Source organism: Pseudorca crassidens, chromosome 15 (genome assembly GCF_039906515.1).
Source record: "Pseudorca crassidens isolate mPseCra1 chromosome 15, mPseCra1.hap1, whole genome shotgun sequence".
Taxonomy (NCBI): domain Eukaryota; kingdom Metazoa; phylum Chordata; class Mammalia; order Artiodactyla; family Delphinidae; genus Pseudorca; species Pseudorca crassidens.
The window spans coordinates 67,273,557-67,292,132 of record NC_090310.1 but is presented as its reverse complement, the minus strand read 5'-3'; the positions used below and the strand labels follow the sequence as shown (position 1 = coordinate 67,292,132).

Sequence of the window (18,576 nt, the reverse complement as noted above, 5' to 3'; positions counted from 1 at the left end):
AGGGCTTCCCTGGTGGTGCAGTGGTTGAGAATCCGCCTGCCAGTGCAGGGGACACGGGTTCAAGCCCTGGTCCGGGAAGATCCCACATGCCGCGGAGCAACTAAGCCCGTGCACCACAACTTCTGAGCCTGTGCTCTAGAGCCCGCGAGCCACAACTACTGAGCCTGCGTGCTGCAACTACTGAAGCCCAAGCACCTAGAGCCCATGCTCCGCAGCAAGAGAAGCCACCGCAATGAGAAGCCCACACACTGCAACGAAGAGTAGCCCCCACTCTCCACAACTAGAGAAAGCCCACGCGCAGCAATGAAGACCCAACACAGCCAAAAATAAAATAAATTTTAAAAATAAATTTAAAAAAATACGTGCTGATCACTGAACACTTAACTCTATGCCTGGCATCCAGCTTTACATGCACTGTTTCACCTGGTCCTCCCAACAACACTGTGAGGTAGGGACTGTTACTGTGCCCATTTCCCAGCAGAGGAAACTGAGGCCTAGTTGAGGCAAGTTGTAGTTCAGGCCCCCCACCCCACCCCTGGGCAGCCTCTATCTCCCCAAGACAGTTCAGGGTAGGAAAGAAATCTCAGGCACCCCCTGAAATGGCAGGGCCCATATTCCCCAAATCCATTGATCCTCCTGAGCCCTTAGAGGCCAAGCCCCAACCCTGCCCCCACTGTGTAACCCAGGCCATGGGTGTACCACTCAGAGCCTCAGTTCTCTCATCTGTAAAATGGGTAGGATCCTGCCAGCTTTGCCTAAGGGATACCGCTGTTTAAAGCCACGGGAACTGGAAGACTCAGTCCAACCCTCAGGACAAGGTGGAGAAGCTGCTGGGCCTACGTGCCTCGAGATGGATTAGGGGGAGGGAGAGTGAACATGAACCAGAAGCCCAGTGGTCTGTGGCGGAGACTCAGCCCCTCATTACCAGCAGCCCAAGAGAGGAAGGATGATTCTTCCTGTGCCCCATGTAATCCAGTTCCAAGCCCTGTCAGTCTCACCTCCAAACACATCCTGAATCCACCTCCTTCCCTCCCACACGGTCACCCCCTCGTCCAGCCCTCCAGGCTGGCCAATTGTAGGCAGAGAGCCTTTCTGAAATGTCCGTCTGAACCCATCACTCCTGCTTACACCCCTCACAGCCCACACTCCAAGACAAAAGACAAAGTCCTCGTGGGGGGCCTCCGAGGTCCTGCAGTGGACACTCCCAGCCCCACCCCCTTCACTCCTGCTCCACCCACACTGGCCACTTCCCCTTTCCCTAAGAACCCAATACACTTCTGCCTCGGAGCCTTTGCACTTGCTGTTCCCTCCACCCAGCGCATACTTCCTCCAGACAAATGCCTGACTCCCTCACTTCCTTCAGGTGCTTTACTCAAACGTCTCCTGCTCAGAGAGGGCTTTCCTGACCACCGTTTTAAATAGCAACACGCCCAGCCAATTCCACTCTCTCTTTGAGCCTCATTTCAAAAGCTACTTCCTCACGGGAGGCTTCTCTGACCTCCCCCAGCCCAAGTGAGAACCTTCAACTTCTTCCAGGCATGGACCATGGGTCTGATGACATAACATACCATATGACTACATGTCTGATGAGGACAGGGGCCACTTCTGTCTCACTCACAGCTGAATACTCTGCAGTGGGCGTAATATTCAAAATAGTTAACAGCTGGGATGCTGCGGCGCCATCTGGTCAGAACAGACACTGGCCCAAAGTACAGGGCCTATAGCATGGAGTGGGTACTTGGTAATTACTGAATGAATGAACAAAAGGATGAATGGAGGGACGGATGGATGGATGATAGATGGATAAGATGGATGGATAGATGGATGGATGGATAAGTGAACAGGGCACACACAGTGGGCCTGGGACTTACCAGGGATGCCCGGGGCTCTGAAAAGGTGGCCCGGAGAAGGGAAGCGTGCATGCAAGCTCACCAGCCAGGCTCTGCAACTGCAGCCTCTCCTCCCGCACAGCCCGACTTTCATTTCCCATCCTTTCGGTCTGAGGAAGCTCCTTCCCCCAGGGGAACTGGGTGAGAAGGCGGGGCAGATGGCCCCCTGGTCCCAAAGAGGGGGAGCTCCCAGACTCCATCTGTCCCACCACAAAGGAGCTTTGTCCTCGGTGCTGAGAGCCCGGGGCAGACCGGAAGCTGCCCCTCAGCCTCCCAACAGGTCCCGGCACCCCCGGTCAGCTGGGCCAACAGCTCCAAAGCCAGATCCCAGGGACTGACACAGTATTGGGCACAGCCTTCTAAAATCTCATTAATCCTCCCTGGGAGCCCTAGGAGGGAGGTTCTAGGACGACCCGAATTTTTACAGATATAGAAACTGAGGCAAAGTTATCTGGCCAAGGTCTCCCAGCCAGTAAAGAGCAAAGCTGGGATTCAAACCCAGGCCCACCTGGCACCAGAGTCTTCAGCCACAGCTCTCAACTCACCATGTCTGGAGTATAGACCCTCTGGGTTCAGCAGGGTGGAGGGGCCTTTTGGAGGTACAAGTGGGCAACCATGCCTGACCCTTCACGCTACCAGGAGACTACCACCCTGGCGAGGTTTACCCCACAAGGGAGGGAGGTCGGGCCCTGAACCCCGGAGCCCTCGCCCCACGCCCAGCCCGTGCCCCAGGTGCCTCTGGAGTCTGCCGGCCCCAACACGTCTCCACCGCTTCCTGCCAGGCAGGCGTGCACAGGGAACGGCTGTGCGGGCAGGCAAACCAGGGGGCAGACACCCCCCACCCCTCACCCGCCGCTCCCCTGTCGCTCCCAGACCTGCCACCTACCTGGCTGCCACCCACCTTCTCTCCAGGCCCATCTGCTCTCAGGGCAGTCACCAGAGCCACTTCACCAAAGCCACACTGCTGACGGGACACCTACCCTCAGCTGGGCACTACCCACAGCACCAGACAAATCAGTTCTGTCCCGCCTCCTCCGCGCCTCTCCTCGCTGCCCAAGGGCAGTGTGTAGTCTCTCCAGGCAGGTACTCCCAGCCCTCCATGGACTGGCATCAGCCACCTCTCAGGGCCAAACTCTACCACTCCTCTGAGCTCCAACAAGAGCAACTATTCACACTGCATCTTCAGGCCTTTCTCAAGCTCCACCTGCTCCCAGAGAACCATTCCATTCTTCCAGGTATGTCATATGTACCGCTTCCTCCAGAAGTCTTCCCTGACCCACTCCCTCCAAGACCCCAGACCAGCCCCTACCTTCTGTCCCAGGCAGGGGTTCTTGATCCTTATCTTAAACCCCAGCCTCTGTGGGCTACCTTCACTTGGCAACAGTAACTGAGCACTTGAGCCCGGCCTGATCCTTCTCTCTGTCCTCCCTTTACACCTTCAGCAGGAGGCCTGCCCTGCTCCCAGCAGCCCCAGGCCAAAGCCTTGCCTGATCAACTGAGACATCGTCTAAATACCTTGTACTTGACCTACCACTCCCCACCTCCCCAGGCTACGTGGACACACATCAGGCTCTTTCCCACCTCCAGATCTTCGCTCATGATTTCTCTTCTTCCTGGTAGGCCCTCACCCTTCTTTTCCCCTCATGAGCTCCTGCTCACCCTTTAAGCTTCAGGCCAGGTTATCGCCTCCTCTGCAAAGCCCTTCTGTTATCATAATAGCTGCCCCAGTTCATATGGTGCCTACCTCATGGTAGGGCAATGATCAGGGTCTGTGTCTGGCTCCCCCAGGTTGTAGGCTGCTCCCAGAGTGAATCTTTGGGGTCCCCAGCACCCAGCACAAGGCCCAGACCTCACCAGCAGGTAATCAGAAGTCCAGCTGCCGACTCCCTGCCTGGAGACCCCAGGGGCAGAAGCCAGGAGCAGCTCCCAGAGGCAGTACTGAGTCCGATCTTGCCCACACTGACCACAGATCTAAGGTAGGGGCGGAGTGGGGGAGAGGGCTTTCCACCAACGGCCAACTGGTAACCAAACCCACGTCGTTTCTGAAACTAGGGCACAGGAGAGAAACGGGAACAGCAGAATTGTCCCCAAATAGAACTGTGGCTCATCTGGTTCCAGGGCCTCCGGGAACACCTGGCAGGGGTGGGGGTGGGGAGGGCAGGTGGCTGCTCCCGAAGCTGTGAAAGGAGATCTGAAGCTTGGAGGGTGGGGAGGTCGACACCACCGCAGTCGGCACTGACACCCTGCCCACCTCCCTCAGGGCTGGTCCCAATCCTGGAAGGTGGCGGGTCCTCTCCCACTTTCCCCCACCCACCCATGGGGTGCTCCCTAAACCATCCCACCTCCCAGCCTTTGCTCAGCCGGGTCCTCTGCCTGGAATGCTGCTCCCCTTGCTGCTAGTCAGAATCCTGCCAATCCTTGTAACCGTAGCCACGGACTGGGCACTTTCTATAAGCCCGCCATGGGCAGGCATCTGGGGAGAATGAGCTTATCACATCTTCCCAACAGTCCTGTGAGGAAAAGACTCCTGACCCCATCTCACAGATAAGGAAACTGAGGCTCAAAAAGAGAAGCCATTTGCCCAGGACACAGAGCAGAGGAGGCAGGTGGACCAGGTGATGTGGTGGGACCTGGGTGGCGGCAGCCAGAGGGCACCCAGAAGGCCTGGCAGGGCCTGGTTCAGCTTCCTAGGCAGGCCCAGCCTTGGGGACTTGGCATAACTCAGGGCCAGAGAACACAGGGCACAGCCCCACAGGGCACAGGGGACAGAACAAGAGCCCCTGCATCCCTCTGACCCCCCACCCTAGGGTGGCTGAGGACTGAGGAGCCACATTGGTACAAAGTGATGGAACTATCTCCCCTCAGATATGCACAAACCCACTGCACAGATGAGAAAACTGAGTCCTGGAAGGGGACAGTTTCCCCATCTGGAAAGTGAGATGTGCCACAGGAACCTTCTGGCTGTGACATCCCCCTGTGGTCTGGTGGATGCTATTTCCTTTCTCTGGGTCTCAGTTTTCCTATCTGGAGAATGGGGCTGTGATTCCCTTCCTCCCCAGGTTGAAACAAATTATAAAACAGCTAACATTTATTGAGCGTTTACTACGTGCTGGCATTGCTCAGAGCATCACGCATAGTGCCACACTCGATCCTTAGAACAAGTCTGTGATGTGGATACTGCCATCGGGCCTGTTTTTCAAATGGGGAAACTGAGGCAGAGAGAGGTGAGCTGACTCACCAAAGTCACACAGCTAATATGGAGGTAGAGGAGAAACCCGTGGGGCTAGGGGCGGGGTGGCTTCCCAGAGGAGGCTCCTGGCCTTCACACTGCCCAGAGAGGAGCGGCAGGGAGGGGCTGGAGGAGGGGTCAGGGGTCAGGCAGGAGGTAGAGTGGGGATCAGCCCAGAGGAGGCAGGGCAGGCCTGCGGTGCTGAGGAGGCCCTGGGTCCAAATCCATGCACCGGGTGGCTTCGGCAAGCCTTTTTGCTCCTCTGAGCCTCAGTTTCCTCTTTGGTAAAATGGGGCCAGAACTGCTGCCTCGCAGGGATGCTGTGGGGACCAGACACAGCCATTCGCCTGGCACTGGGCAAGGGCTCGACTATGTGCTCAAGGAACAGATGACAATGGAAGGAATCCTCAGGGCTGGGCCACTGGGCTCACTGTTCCTTTAGGATCCGGGTGGTATCTGACTCTCCACTCCGAAGGGGTGGGAAGGGGGGCCCAACCTGCCTCTTCTCTAATTCCTAGACAGAACCCTCCCAGCTCCGCCAGCTTTCCACGCTGTGTGACCTCAGACAAATCACTTCACCTCTCTGAACTTCCGGATCTTCCTTTTGATAATAAGTTGAGGCTTCCACAGGGCTCTGAAAGAGGAGTTCCTCACTGGAAGGACTAAGGGCTTATGCGGGGAGGGTGGTTCAGTTCCACCTGCCCAAGCGGAGAGAGTAGTGTCTGGCATGACCCTGCCTTGAGGCCTCAGTTTCTTCATCTGCCGAATGAAGTGGGTTTTTTTGCCATGCTGCGTGGCTTACGGGATCTTAGTTCCCCGACCAGGGATCGAACCCGCACCCCCTACAATGGAGGCACAGAGTCCTAACCACTGGACCGCCAGGGAATTCCCCAAATGAAGATTTTTATGATGGTCTGTCTCCCTCCCAGCCCTGCTGGGGATGGCCCGAGGTGATTGAGGAAAGTGCTTTGTAAACTGTAAAGTGTGGCACCCTTGGGATTGATCACTATCACCGTACTCCCTTAGAGGCAAAAAGAATCCTATGACTTGCCATCTAAGGCAGAATGTGCTAGAGCCATGAGGGAGGGCAGAGAATGGGCAAGGCAGGTGCAGAAGAGGGGAGCGTGGAAAGTATGGACTGGGCTGGGGCAGAGAGGATGGTCAACAAAAGCTTTCCGGAGGCAGAGGCATCTTAGCCATGATGGGTGTGGAGAGGGAGGGCACACCAGGCAGCAGGACCCACAGGGTAAAGCATGGATGCTGGAAAACCCGGGGCCAGCAGGAAGGCAGCTGATGGTTCAGAAAGGCTAAAGGGTCACCTGAGTGAAAGGGAAGTGTGGGAGGTGACAGGGTGAAGCAGAGGAAAGAGCTCAGCCCAGACCACCAGCACCCCCAGGGGCCCTTGCTGGGGACCTTCCCCAAACCACAAGAGCAGTAACAGCCCCTGCCTCCAGGCCACGTGGGCAAAGGCGCAAAGCACCCAGTGCTCAAACGGCAGCCACCTTCAGAGAGGTGGACCCATTCAGTGAGGGGGCCTTGATGCCAGGGCTCAGGGCACTGGGAGGCCTTGACTAGCCACAGGAGGGCAAGGGCTGAGGCGGGAGGTGGGCTCAGGGAGGCTGGCTGGAGATGGGGGCTTCCAGTAGGTCCAGCCACCAAACTTGTCTGTCTCTAGTTAACCTCCCCACCAGCCCCACCCCATAGGACTAGCCTGAACACAGGCGTCCAGTCTCAGCCCTAGCGTTCCTGGATCAATTGACCTGCAGAGACCCAGAATTCCCGCCTCGTCAGGGAACTACCTTCATAATCACAGACACTCAGAAATCGTAAACACTTACTGTGCGGGGGCCCTGCGTCGGAGCAGACACAAATTCGCTCACCTGACCCTCACGCCACCTTGTTGTCCCCACATCAGAGATGGGGAGACTCAGGCTCAGAGCAACCATTTTCCCACAATCACACATAGCAAACAAGTGGCAGAGCCAGGACTCGAACCAGAACCAATTCGCTCCAAAGGTCTGGCTACTTCCACTCCCTTTAGTCCATGAGCAACCATGGAGCGCCCATTATGTGCCAATCCTGGAAGCTGGGGGTCCCAGCAAGATCCCAGTCCTCCAGATTGTAGGTCCACCAGCCAGAGCTGGAAGCCCAGAAAGGCAGGATCACCTGCCCGCCCAGCAGCACATCCACCCTCCACCCAGGGAAAGAGCCCAGCCAAGCTGAGCGCACACCCAGGGGGACTCGGATGCCTCACATCAACCAGAAGCCAGAAGTCTGGGCTCACATCTCACTCCGCTGGGTGATTGTGGCCCCAGCCCTTGGCCTCTCTGAGCCTCATTTCCCTCTTCTATGTAATAGAAACAAACATTTCATCCACCCCAGGGATGGGACAAAGAATGGAATAAGTCACCTTGCTATGACCTGGCCGGAGAGGGCACAAGTGAGGACATCGACATCAGACAGAGTAAAAGTCAAGGCCACAAATTTGCATAAAGCAGCGGGAGAAAAGATAATCAGACCTTGACAGGGAGGCTGAGCTTCCCGACGCCACACTAACCCCAACTTCCATCCCCCCGCCAGGAGACCACCTGTGCCGGCCTCACAGCCCAGCAGGTCTGAGGACTCCAAGGACCCATCCCCACAGTCTCTCAACAGCCCCCCACAGCCCCGCTGACATCGCCAGGCTCACACGGCATCAAAGAGGACTCAGCCAGGCCAGCCCCTGGAGAACCCCAGCTAAGATCCCTGTCGCAGAGCCTCAGGAGGGAAGATCCCATGCCGGACAGATGAAGAAACTGAGGATCAGAGGAGAAAAGGACCCGGACAAGATCACCTAGCTTCTTCTCCTCTCTTGCTTCTCATTTTATACTGGAACTTCTCTGGGTAGTTTCAAGAGGAAGGGAGGTACTGGGGTTCAGGTTGGAGCGCAAGTCACTTGCTCAAGGTCCCACAGAAAGGGGTGGGGAAATCAGGATTCTGGCTTCCACCTCTGGGATCTTCCCCAATCATCTACTCCTTGACTCAGCCCCCCATCCCCTGCATTGTATTGTGGGAAGGAACAGGCTGGCTGGGTGGGGCGAGCCCTGGATGAAAAGATAGGAGATGGGGCTTCCCTGGTGGCGCAGTGGTTGAGAGTCCGCCTGCCGATGCAGGGGACACGGGTTCGTGCCCCGGTCCGGGAAGATCCCACATGCCGCGGAGTGACTAGGCCCGTGAGCCATGGCCGCTGAGCCTGCGCGTCCGGAGCCTGTGCTCCGCAACGGGAGAGGCCACAACAGTGAGAGGTCCGCATAACACACACACACAAAAAAAAGATAGGAGATCTGCATTTTTCTCCCTGCTTGGACAATATGTCCTGGGTCTTTCTGGCCTCAGTTCCCCCATCTGTGAAAAGAGAAGGTCAGAATAGATCAGGAATGACAAACTCATGGCACACATACAGTGATGTCTAATCCTCTGTCTGGGGCAGACATTACTAATCTATCACAGCACTCTTTCCCATGAAGCCAAGAATGGACCTCAGAAGGTTTTTCAACACAGCAATCTTGGTCTGGGTTAGGCTTAACCCTAACCCGAGCCCTAACCTTAACCCTAACCCTAACCCTAACCCTGGGTCATCCCTAGACTGGGTAATGTCTGAGTCCCCGCAAGGGACGCGAAGGGGGAAAGAAAGACGCAACATTTACTGGGCATCCAATAGTTTCAAGCTGCTGGGAGACATTCTCTGATTTAATCCTCACAAGGGAGGTGTGCAGAAGCTGAGGTTCAGGGAGGCTGAGTGATTTGCCTTTGGACAGACAGCTGGGAACAGGGCCTTGAACACAGCGGAGGTACCTACTGGGTCATCCACCCCAGGAACAGTGATGCAGAGCCAGCTACCAGGTGAGAGCCTAAGGTACAGCTTCACGCCATCCTCCTTTTGGCCGTACTAAGTGCAACCTCCATGCCCATTTTACAGCTTCACAAACTGAGTCACAGGAAGGGGGTGTCAGCTGCCAGAAAACAATGGCCTCGAGCAGGTGTCTGGCTGTTCCCCACCCCTATCTATCGAGCTAATGTGTGCTAAACGCTTTACTTCAGTCCCCTTGGGACATCCTGGGAGCCATGACTCATACTACCCCACTTCATAGATGAGGAAACTGAGATGCCCCCAAAGGAAGGGGCCCCCACCCCTCTAGGGGCTCGAGTGGAAACCAGAGTGGTTTACCATGGAGATAAGGTGGTAGGAGCAATGGAGGGAAAGTAAAGGGCTGGGGGAACCCAAAGGGAGATAGAGGCTCGGGGGCCACACAGCTCAGGCAGGAAATGAGGCTCCGGTCAAAAAGCCCAGGGCAGTGGGGTGGAGGCCTTTGAAGGGGCTGTAAGCCCTGCAGAGACACGGGAGGCCCAGCCCTGGAATAGGAGCCCAGAGCCCCACAGCCTAGGTGCGGCCCTGTCACTTGGCAACTGGGAGACCCTAACAAGTGTCTTCCCCTCTGGGTCTTAGAATTTACATGTGGAAAATGGGGCTAATCTCACCAAAGGCAAGCTTTCAAGAAGTTGGGATGGGCTACACCAGCAGACCTCTCCCAGCTCAGCCTCCTCACACACAGAGGGCAAAGCAGGACTCAAGTCACCCAGTATACGGGTGGCCTTGGCCGCCCGCATCCTTTCCTAGACCAGCACCTTCAGAATCAGTGGGAATCATCCACTCAAAGCCTTCACCGGACAGCTGGGGAGGCCAGACCTATTGGATGAACTGACCCGCCCAGTGTCACACCATACAAGGCAGGTCCCATTTCCTGAGCACCTGCTGGCTCCAGGCACTGGGCATACGGCCCTCCTTTAACCCTCACCTGATAGGAAGATATTTACTGTTCCCATTTTCAATACAAAGAAGCTAAGTCTCAGAAAGATAGAATGAATGACCCAAAGACACACAGCGGGCGGGCACGGTCAGAACTTGAACGCAAGCCTGTCTGAGTCCTGAGCCCTTACCCTACCTTTGTCTCCATCTCCCCAGCCGACCCCTCCCTGCTCCCCACCTCACTCCCAGCCTCCAGCCACCCTGCATGGCACTGCCCCAACCCCTGGCTCTCACCCTCTCCTGCCTTCCTGCTACCGAACTCCTACGCTACTTTCAAAGCCCAGCCTCAAATGCCTCCTCCTCTTGATATCTGATCTAGGCCCTCACAGAATACCTGGAGTCCAGCCCACAGATCATTTTCCACCAGGTGCCTTGGTCACCTCTGCACCCCTGGTCTCCAACATGGGGCTGTTAACCCCGGGGACACCAATCAGCCCCCTGTGGGAAGATGAAGGCCAAGCTCCTCCTCAAGGCCTACATGGCCCCACATGGCCCAGTCCTGCTGACAACACCCCCTCACTCACCTCTCACCCACTCCCCTTAATTTTCTATGCTCCAGACTCACAGGCTTTCTCATTGTTTCTCCATAACAGCACACGCTTCCCCACCTCAGGACATTTGGAGTTCCCTCTGCCTGGTAAGCCCTACCCCTAGCTCCACGCCTGGCCAACTCCTCCACGCTTCCTTCGAGATTCCTCTGCACCCCACGCCTCTCCCTCTGAGCCCTTATCACATCTGTGATTATATATTAATTTATTTGGCAACCTGTTTGCTACTTGGCTCACCCTCTAGACTTAAATTTCTGGGCAGCCAGGGACCTGTTCACAATTCCCCAGCAAGGACCCACCCAGGCTGACCACTCCTCACAACTCCAGGGGCCCTGGGGCGCGTCTGAGCTGAAGGGAAGAAATAGCGCTCTGCCCCTTCTTTGTTGAGGGAACTGCTGCCCCCTCCTGTCACCACCTCCTGGAAGCCTCCTGAGGCCTCCTACAGCTCCCACTGCTAACCCATCGCCACACTGCTCAGCCCAAGTTCAAAGCTCCTAGAACATTGTAGGCGCTCAATACAGGGCCATGGATGCTTGTATCTCGGCAGGTTTGGGGAAACGGGGTCAGCTGAGGACCAGGGATGGGCGGTCTGTCAACAGGCCACTGAGCCATCTCCTCCCTGGCTCCTGGGGCTTTGGGGGAGCTAGACAAGCCCCCCTCCCCACCCCGCCAACCCCAGGTCACAATCAGGGAAGAAGCCAAAGCAGGAACTAGCTATGAGCTGGGGATACTCCATGCTCTGGGAAGAAGCGAGGGGAGGAGAGGAGAGAGCTGGGGGGCCTTCCTGGGAGAGGTGAGCCTTAAGCTAAGCCTTAAAGAGCAAGAGTAGACAAGCAGCTCTTAGAGGAAAGGGCACTCCCAGCAGGGACACCAGCAAAGGCCCAGGAGCCGCACAGGAGGGCCTAGGCAGGCAGTCAGCTGAAAGAGGTGACACACTGTAAATCATTCCCCTGGGTGGAAAGACCACATCACCACACCACCAAAAGGGCCTCGTGGCTTCCACCCAATCACTCACTCATCAGTAGAGTCTTTTCCAACACTGTCTCGTGCCTGGTCCCATAATGGGAAACCCCAGTTCCCCCACCACTGGAAGGGTGCAAGGGCAGCCAGACCAGGGACTCTGAGGTCTAGGCTCTCATTGCAGCTTCAAACTGTGTGGCTTGGTCAAGTCACTTCCCCTCTCTGAGCCTCAGTTTCTTCACCAGCAAAATGGAGATACACAAGAGTCCCTACCTCATAGGAGGTGCTCAGTAGATGTTAGCAGCTATCATTATCATGGGCCCATTTTATACTTAACAAAACTGAGGCCAGAGGGAGTAGTGAGTTGTCTCAGGTCACACAGCTGCTGGGTGGCAAGACTGTGCCGGGGCTGTTTCTTTCTCAAGGGTTAGGAGGTGGCTTTGGGGGCACCAATCCACCCCCCTAGGACCAGCCATCTCACCTCCCACCCATCTTTTTTAGGCAATTCATCCAGTGAAGTGCTCATTTATTGAACACCTACCACATGCTAAGCCCCTCCCCGCAGAAGTGCCTACAGTCTTCCCCTGAGGATCCCCACTGCACACATGTGGACTCAGAGGGGTAGTCCCTTGGCCCAGGTCACCCAGTGAGACGAGAAGCCTAGGTCTTGTCTCCCCAGCCAGGAGGCCAAGATGAGGGTCAGCAACAGAACCAGCCTGGTCCATTCTTGAAATCGTCTGGTCTCAGCTGCACTATGGCTGGGCCTGGACTCACCCCAGGTGATCCAGAGAGCACTGTCCCAATTGGACAGAGTCCCTGAAGCCCGGGAATCTTTACCCAGGGCCACGCACGAGCTCCGTCCACTCTCAAGTCTGCCTGAAGGCCCCAGAGGCCGAACTGCTACCCCACAGGTGACCCCCTTCTGTTCACCCCAAGCTTCCACCAGCCCAGTAAGCCCAGCCAGGCCCGCAGCGGGGCCTGATGAGGACCCCTAGCTCAGAGAGGGCAGGCAGCTGTTTGAGGACACACAGGAGGGCCAGTAAGTGGTGGTCCCTGTCGGGACTCAAACCCACCACCAAGCCCAGCCCAGGCGGACAAATGGACCCAGCCTGGTGGCGAAATCCCCAAACTTTTGCCAACTTCTGAGCAGACAGGCGGCTGGGCCTGTCGAGAGGCGAGGCTGGGGGCTGTGGGCAGCAGGGACCAAGCAGTTTAGCCAGTCCCTTCCGGGCCGGCAGCACCAGGCCCTACCCGAGGCCCCACGAGGACAGGGAGATCCTGGTGCCCCGGCCCGGCACCCCCAACCCGGCGCCCCCAGGCCCACCCTGTCCGCCCCCTCTCCACCCCCCCATCCAGGGCTGGGGGCGCCAGGCCGGGCAGCCGCGGCCAGAGGCGGCGCCGACTGGCTCAGATTTCAGATTTGGCCTAGACCTGGCCCGGGGGCTCAGGCCCGGCTCGCTGCTTGCTCTCAGGGGGCCCGTAGAGGGACGGTGAGCCGGACGGGGTCCCCGCGCGGACCGGACCTCTACGCCCCCACCACCCAGCCCCCTCCCCCGGCGGCATCACAACAAAAGGCCGCGCCAGACAAGTCCCGGTGCGCCCGCCCTGCGCTCCCGGATCGCTGCTCAGCCCGGGGGGGTGGGGGTTGGAGGGGGGGCCAGGAGCCCCCGCGGCCCGGCGATCCGACGCCAGGGTGGTCCCCGGGCGGGGGCTCCCTCACGCGGGCCGGGACTGGGGGCCGGCGGAGGGCCGGGGGGCGCTCACCTGGGCCGGCGGGCAGGCGCACGCACCGTCAGACAGACGCACCGGAGGACCGACCGCCGGACGGCCAGGGGTTCGGGCACACGGCGGCCTGGCCGCTCCGGCTCCCAGGCCGGAATGGATTCCGGGCCGGGAGAGACAGATCGAGAGAGAAAGGGAGGAGGAGGAGGAGGCGGCGGCGGCCTGGGGAGGGGAAGAGGAGGGAGGGAGCGCGCGAGCAGGGAGGAGGGGCCCGGCAAGCCGCCGGGAGGAGGAGGAAGGAGGAAGCGCGCCGGGACAGTTCCCCGCCAGTGACCTGGGAGAGACTCGTGCGCGACCTCCCCACGCCAAGGGTCCCGGCGGGCCGGGGAATGGGGGGCGGAGGCACCGGGCACAGAAGCCCCGCCCCCACCCCGCCCTGAGAGCGCTCCCTACCCTTGGGGGCACCCATCAGCCCTCAAGCCAAAATGCCCTCCCTAACTCCCCCCCAGCCCACCCACCCCATTTACCCCAAATCTACCTCTCCCGAAATTATTAGTAATAATCAACAGCAGCACTGACGGAGCGCTCACTTCTTGCCAGGTGCCAGGCTAAGCGGTTCAGGTCAATTTTAGGATCTATTCCTACCAACCAACTGGGCTGGGTGGGCCAACGATTATCCCCATTTTACAGATGAAGAAACTGAGGCACAGAGAAGGGAGTCACCTGACAAGAACCGGACCTTAGACCCTGACCTTGACCTGAGTTTCCCAAAGTGGGGACTGAAGCAGGAAGGACGGTGTGGAAAAGAGCAACATTTGTCTAAATAGATATACATTCATTTTAATGTGCATCAGAAAGAAGAAAAGTAACTAAGGCAGCCCATCCGAAGTCAGCAAGTTCCAGATACTCCTGCTTAGGAGGGGGCTGAAGCAGGTGTTTAGTGGCAATCACACTTCCAAGTAGATAAAGAGACTGAGTACATCTGGACACAGGGGGCAGGGAGTGCAGCAGAGAAAGGAGGGGACATTGAGGAAATGCTGGTTTAGCCACAAAACCTCCCAGCACCGCTCTCTGACCCCTCCCCCCACTCCCACCATCTCCCGACCCAGGCTTCAGGGCTGCCCTTTTGGGGCTGGGTGCCCCACCCTTGGCTCTTCACATGTCTTCCTGGAATGATGAGCCTGAATCCAGCGTTAAATGCCACCATCTGCCTCTACTTGCCTTCTCTGAAAGTTCTCTCATATCACAGGTGGGAAAGTAAGGCCCAGCCGGGCCAAATGGTACCAGCCTGGGCTTCTCCTGAAAGGAGCTGGAAGGGGAACCCTAGAATATGGGAGGCAAAGACCTCAGGGTACAATATAGTATCCAGGAGACCAGGAATGAGCAAGGCCTTAAGCCAGACTGATCTGAGTTCAAATCTAGACTAGTTGCCCACCCACCGTACCTTGTACAAGTCCATCAACTTCCCCAGCCCAGGTCCCCTCAACTATGATACAGGAGTGAACATGGCCACAGAGGACTCCTGGGAAAGTTAAAACTGACAAAGGTGAGGGTGACTGAGGTTGTGCTCAATGAAGCGTAGCTCTTATGGTTGGTAAACTGAGGCCAGAGGGGGAGAGGGCTGCTTGAAGCCCCACAGCAGGTCAGCAGCAGAGCCAGCACCAGTAAGCCAGCCTGGGCCGGTGAAATGGCTACACATATTTGCAGGGCTGGCTTAAAGATTAACCGCAGCTTCCCAGGATACTGGGCGGGCCCCTAGCTGGAGGAGCAGGTTTCTCAGCCTTCATTCACTCCTCAGACAGGCCTGGAGGCCTTTACTGGAGGCCTGGGCTAGGGGTGGGCTGTTCACCCAGTGGTGTGCTGGAGCTGGCTCTTCCGACAGACCGTGTTCGTCTCTTCCCAACTCCACGTTCAACGATGTCATGTTGGTACCTTGACATAGCCATGGTGGAAGTACTAACACCTAGGAAATCAGCAAACACTACAAATCAAGGCTTTTTCCCTTCCAGAAAGCTAGTTGTTAAATATTTCCTGGCATATCACTAGATTCATCCCCAGGAGTTCAACTGAAAGTTCTGAGCTTCTTCTAGAGCTGGGATGACAGAGGGCTTAGAAGCACAGACTTGGGACCCATAGACCTGGGTTCAAGTCCCATCTCTGCCCCTTTGTGGATATGTGACCTTGAGCAGGCCATTTCTCTGAGCCTCACTGTGCCAACCTGCAAAATGGGCTAAAGACAGTGATCCTCTCAGAAGGCTCACGTGAGGATGGAATGAAGTAATGTACACCCAGTATGTCTGAGCCTTTTTCATACCCTGCCCTCTCTCTTCGAGGAGTGGGGGCAGCTGGGACACATCTCGGCTCTATGAGCACAGATGCAGCCTTCCACCTGGAGCCACCACTGGCTCGGCTCAGCGGCTGAGGGTCTCAGGAGGTCGTTCAGGAGGATGTGACCGGCACAGTGGTTTCATGATTGAGTGTTGGAAGAGTTCGTTACTTTCAACCACCCCTCTGGGCCTTCACTCAGGCTGTAAACCCCTACCAGGAATGCTTACCCCACATCTCTAGCTGCCCAGCCCTCCCTGTCCATCAGGGTCCTAAGTAAGTGCCACTTCCTCCAGGACATGCTTCCTGACAAACCTCTGATGGAGACACACCCCAAGCCATTCAGGGTGCATCTGTCCCCACCCAGAGGGCAGGGACTATGGCCTGGCCCATGCCTGGCACAGGGTGGGCACTGCCTGGTTGGCCAGAGAGAGTACTCGGCCTAGGGATCCACATACAAGAGTTCCAACTCTTCCATTCATCGACTCTGTGACCCCACCCTCTCTGAGCCTCAATTTACTCATCAGTAAAGTGGGAGCAACGATCCTACCACCTTCCAGGATTATGTAGATGCAAGAGCTGACAGTCTGGCCTGGTGGATCAGTGAGTGACTCGGTGCATTATTTTGCTTAAAAGATAGTTAGTAAAACAGAAACTCATTGCTTAATACCTGTAAATCATTCATCATCATTAATGGACAGCAAACACTTATTGACCACCGATGGTATACACAGTTTGAGCTGGGCCTGGAAAGCCAAGAGGGATAATTTCCCAACCCAAAACACCCAGCAGATGACAGATGTGATTGATGTCAACATGGTAGAGATGGCGAACACCAGCTGTATACAGTTCTGTATCTCTGGAAACCTCCTCTCCCCTCCTTCCCCCGACCTGGGTCAAAGCCACAACTGAGGGCAGGATGGAGCATGGGAGGTGAGGCCTGGCCCGCCACAACTGGCAGCAAACCTGTGGCGAGAGCTTTCTCGTGCCACGGGATCAGGGGCACCGCCTGCGCCTCACCCAGGGCCCTGGTGGCTCTGGCTCCCACCCACCCTGAGCCCAGCTCATCCTTGGAAAGCAGCTGGAAAGCTGACCCTTCACAGGCACTCAGTGGGAAATTCCAGACCAGCCCTGTCATTCCCCAGATGGTTTGCTGTGAGTTGTCTATTCGAAGAACTGGGCTCAGGGTTACAGGATAAGGTGAAAAAGTGGGCAGGCTCTGGCTTGAGGCTGTGGAGTGGGCTTGGCACCTCTCATGGCACCGCACTTTACAGTTTACACAGAGATGCCCAGTGCCTCAGCCTGATCTGGCCCTTGCCAACCGCTCAGGCTTCGCTTGCGAGCCCTGGTCCCCTTCCCTCCTAGTCAAGCCTGCTTCCCTGCTGTCACTCCATCACAGAAGCTTATTCCGCCCTGAGGCCCTCTGCACTGGTCCCCCTGTCTGGAATGCTCTCCACCCACCAGCCCCTGGCTAAGCCTTACTCTTCCTTCCTCTGGTCAGTCAATATTTACTGAGCATCTACCACGTGCTAGGGTCTGTGCTATATGCTAGGGATACAGCAGTGAACAAACCAGATCTGGTGTCTGCCTTGGAGTTGCTCACAGCCTGGAGGGGCAGGGAAGAGTGACAGTGTGCTAGGCACAGGCATCGGGGGCTGGTGGGGCCCGGAGGAAGGGGTTCTAACTCAGCACGTGTGTTGGCGAAGGGGGGCTGCTGAAAGAAGGAGTCATCTATGGCGAGTATAGAAGCCGGAGGAAGCAATTGCAGGTGAAAATGGAACAAAAGAGAAGGTGTTCTGGGCGGGGGGACAGCATAAGCAAAGACACAGAGGCCAAAAACACGCTGTGTTTGGAACCACGTGATGGGCGGGCTGGGGTGAGGGAAGGGAGGCTGGGGGGAGCTCTGAAGATCCTTGAATGCCAGGCTTGGCTTCTGTCCTGGAGGCAGTGGGGAGCCATGGAGGGTTGTAAACAGAGAAGGGCCTGGGGAGAGGTGCTGTCACTGAGTGGGGGGCAGATTGAGGGGCAGTGAGGAGCAGTCTGGAAGCCTCTGGGCTGATGGCAACCACAGCTGAGGACCAGCAGAGGTCGAGCCCCCGGCTTACATCGGTGTGTGTGCATGAGCACCTACCTGCGACCCAAGGAGCGAGGCCAAACTGGCCCAAAGGCCTAAGACACAGGACGCTAGGGAAGCGTCCCCAGCCCCACGAGAGTCGAAAGGAGCTGGGAGCAAATGAGCATGTGCTTCCTCAGAGGCCGGCCTCCGGCAGGGGTGGTCAGCCACCAGCAGGTTCCTCCAGCATCCTTCCACCTCCAGGGAAAGGATGGAGACAGTGGGCACCTAAGCAGGTGGAACCCAAGTGATGACAAACAAATGACGGTGTTGACCTCTGAGTGCCGCCACACACACTCACCTTCTGGGGCTGTACGGCCAATTCACAGACGGGAAATGTGCTGTTCAAACATATTTCTCAGCTTGGAGTCTGGAGACAAAACAGGGGGGTGTCACAGGAGGAAAAGCCCTGTCCACGTGAAAATGGGGAAGACACCTGGCTACCCCCCCAAGAAACTCAGCCCTTCATCACATCACTCCCCTCAGGCCACAGTAGAGGCCCAGAGAGGGACAGACACTCTCCCAAGGTCACACAGAGAGTCACCGGCAAGCAGAGCCAGCCCCCCTCCAGCCCAGGCCTCCTTCCGCCGTATCTCAGAATGTTTGTGAGAAAGGATAAAAGGAGCCAGGGCCCTTGATCTGCCAGGCCTGGCAGGAGGGCAGAGGGCAGGGCGGAAATCTGCAGCCAGAGCTGTGACCCTACAGATCAGAGGGGGTTAGAAACCTGCTGAGCAGAGAGGAGACAAGTCTGCAACAGGAGGTCTTCGAAGAATGCTTGTAAAAATAATCATCGTCACAACAGCCCACAGTCACCGTGTGCAGAGCTTCCTGGGCAGGGCCCCGTTCTGGGGTCCATGTGCAGCAAGGTGTTTGTTCTTCACAGCACTACAATGTAGGAGCTATTGCTATCCCCATTGTACAGATGGAGAAAACCGAGGCTCAGC

The 18,576-nt window shown here is 57.0% G+C and overlaps 1 protein-coding gene across 7 annotated transcripts in view; it reads right to left on the bottom strand.

The window, feature by feature from the left end:
• SRC (SRC proto-oncogene, non-receptor tyrosine kinase) overlaps positions 1–13,522 on the bottom strand; it is a 56,860-nt gene extending 43,338 nt beyond the window's left edge. For 2 of the 7 annotated variants that reach the window (XM_067708084.1, XM_067708088.1), the window contains exon 1: positions 13,237–13,522. The gene's annotated coding sequence lies outside the window, so the exon portion shown is untranslated. Of the gene's footprint in view, positions 1–1,871; positions 2,022–2,434; positions 2,549–3,633; positions 3,657–13,236 lie in introns of those variants that run through there. The other 5 variants (XM_067708089.1, XM_067708090.1, XM_067708087.1 and 2 more) reach the window with 5 other exon arrangements.
• Positions 13,523–18,576: the final 5,054 nt, after the last annotated feature.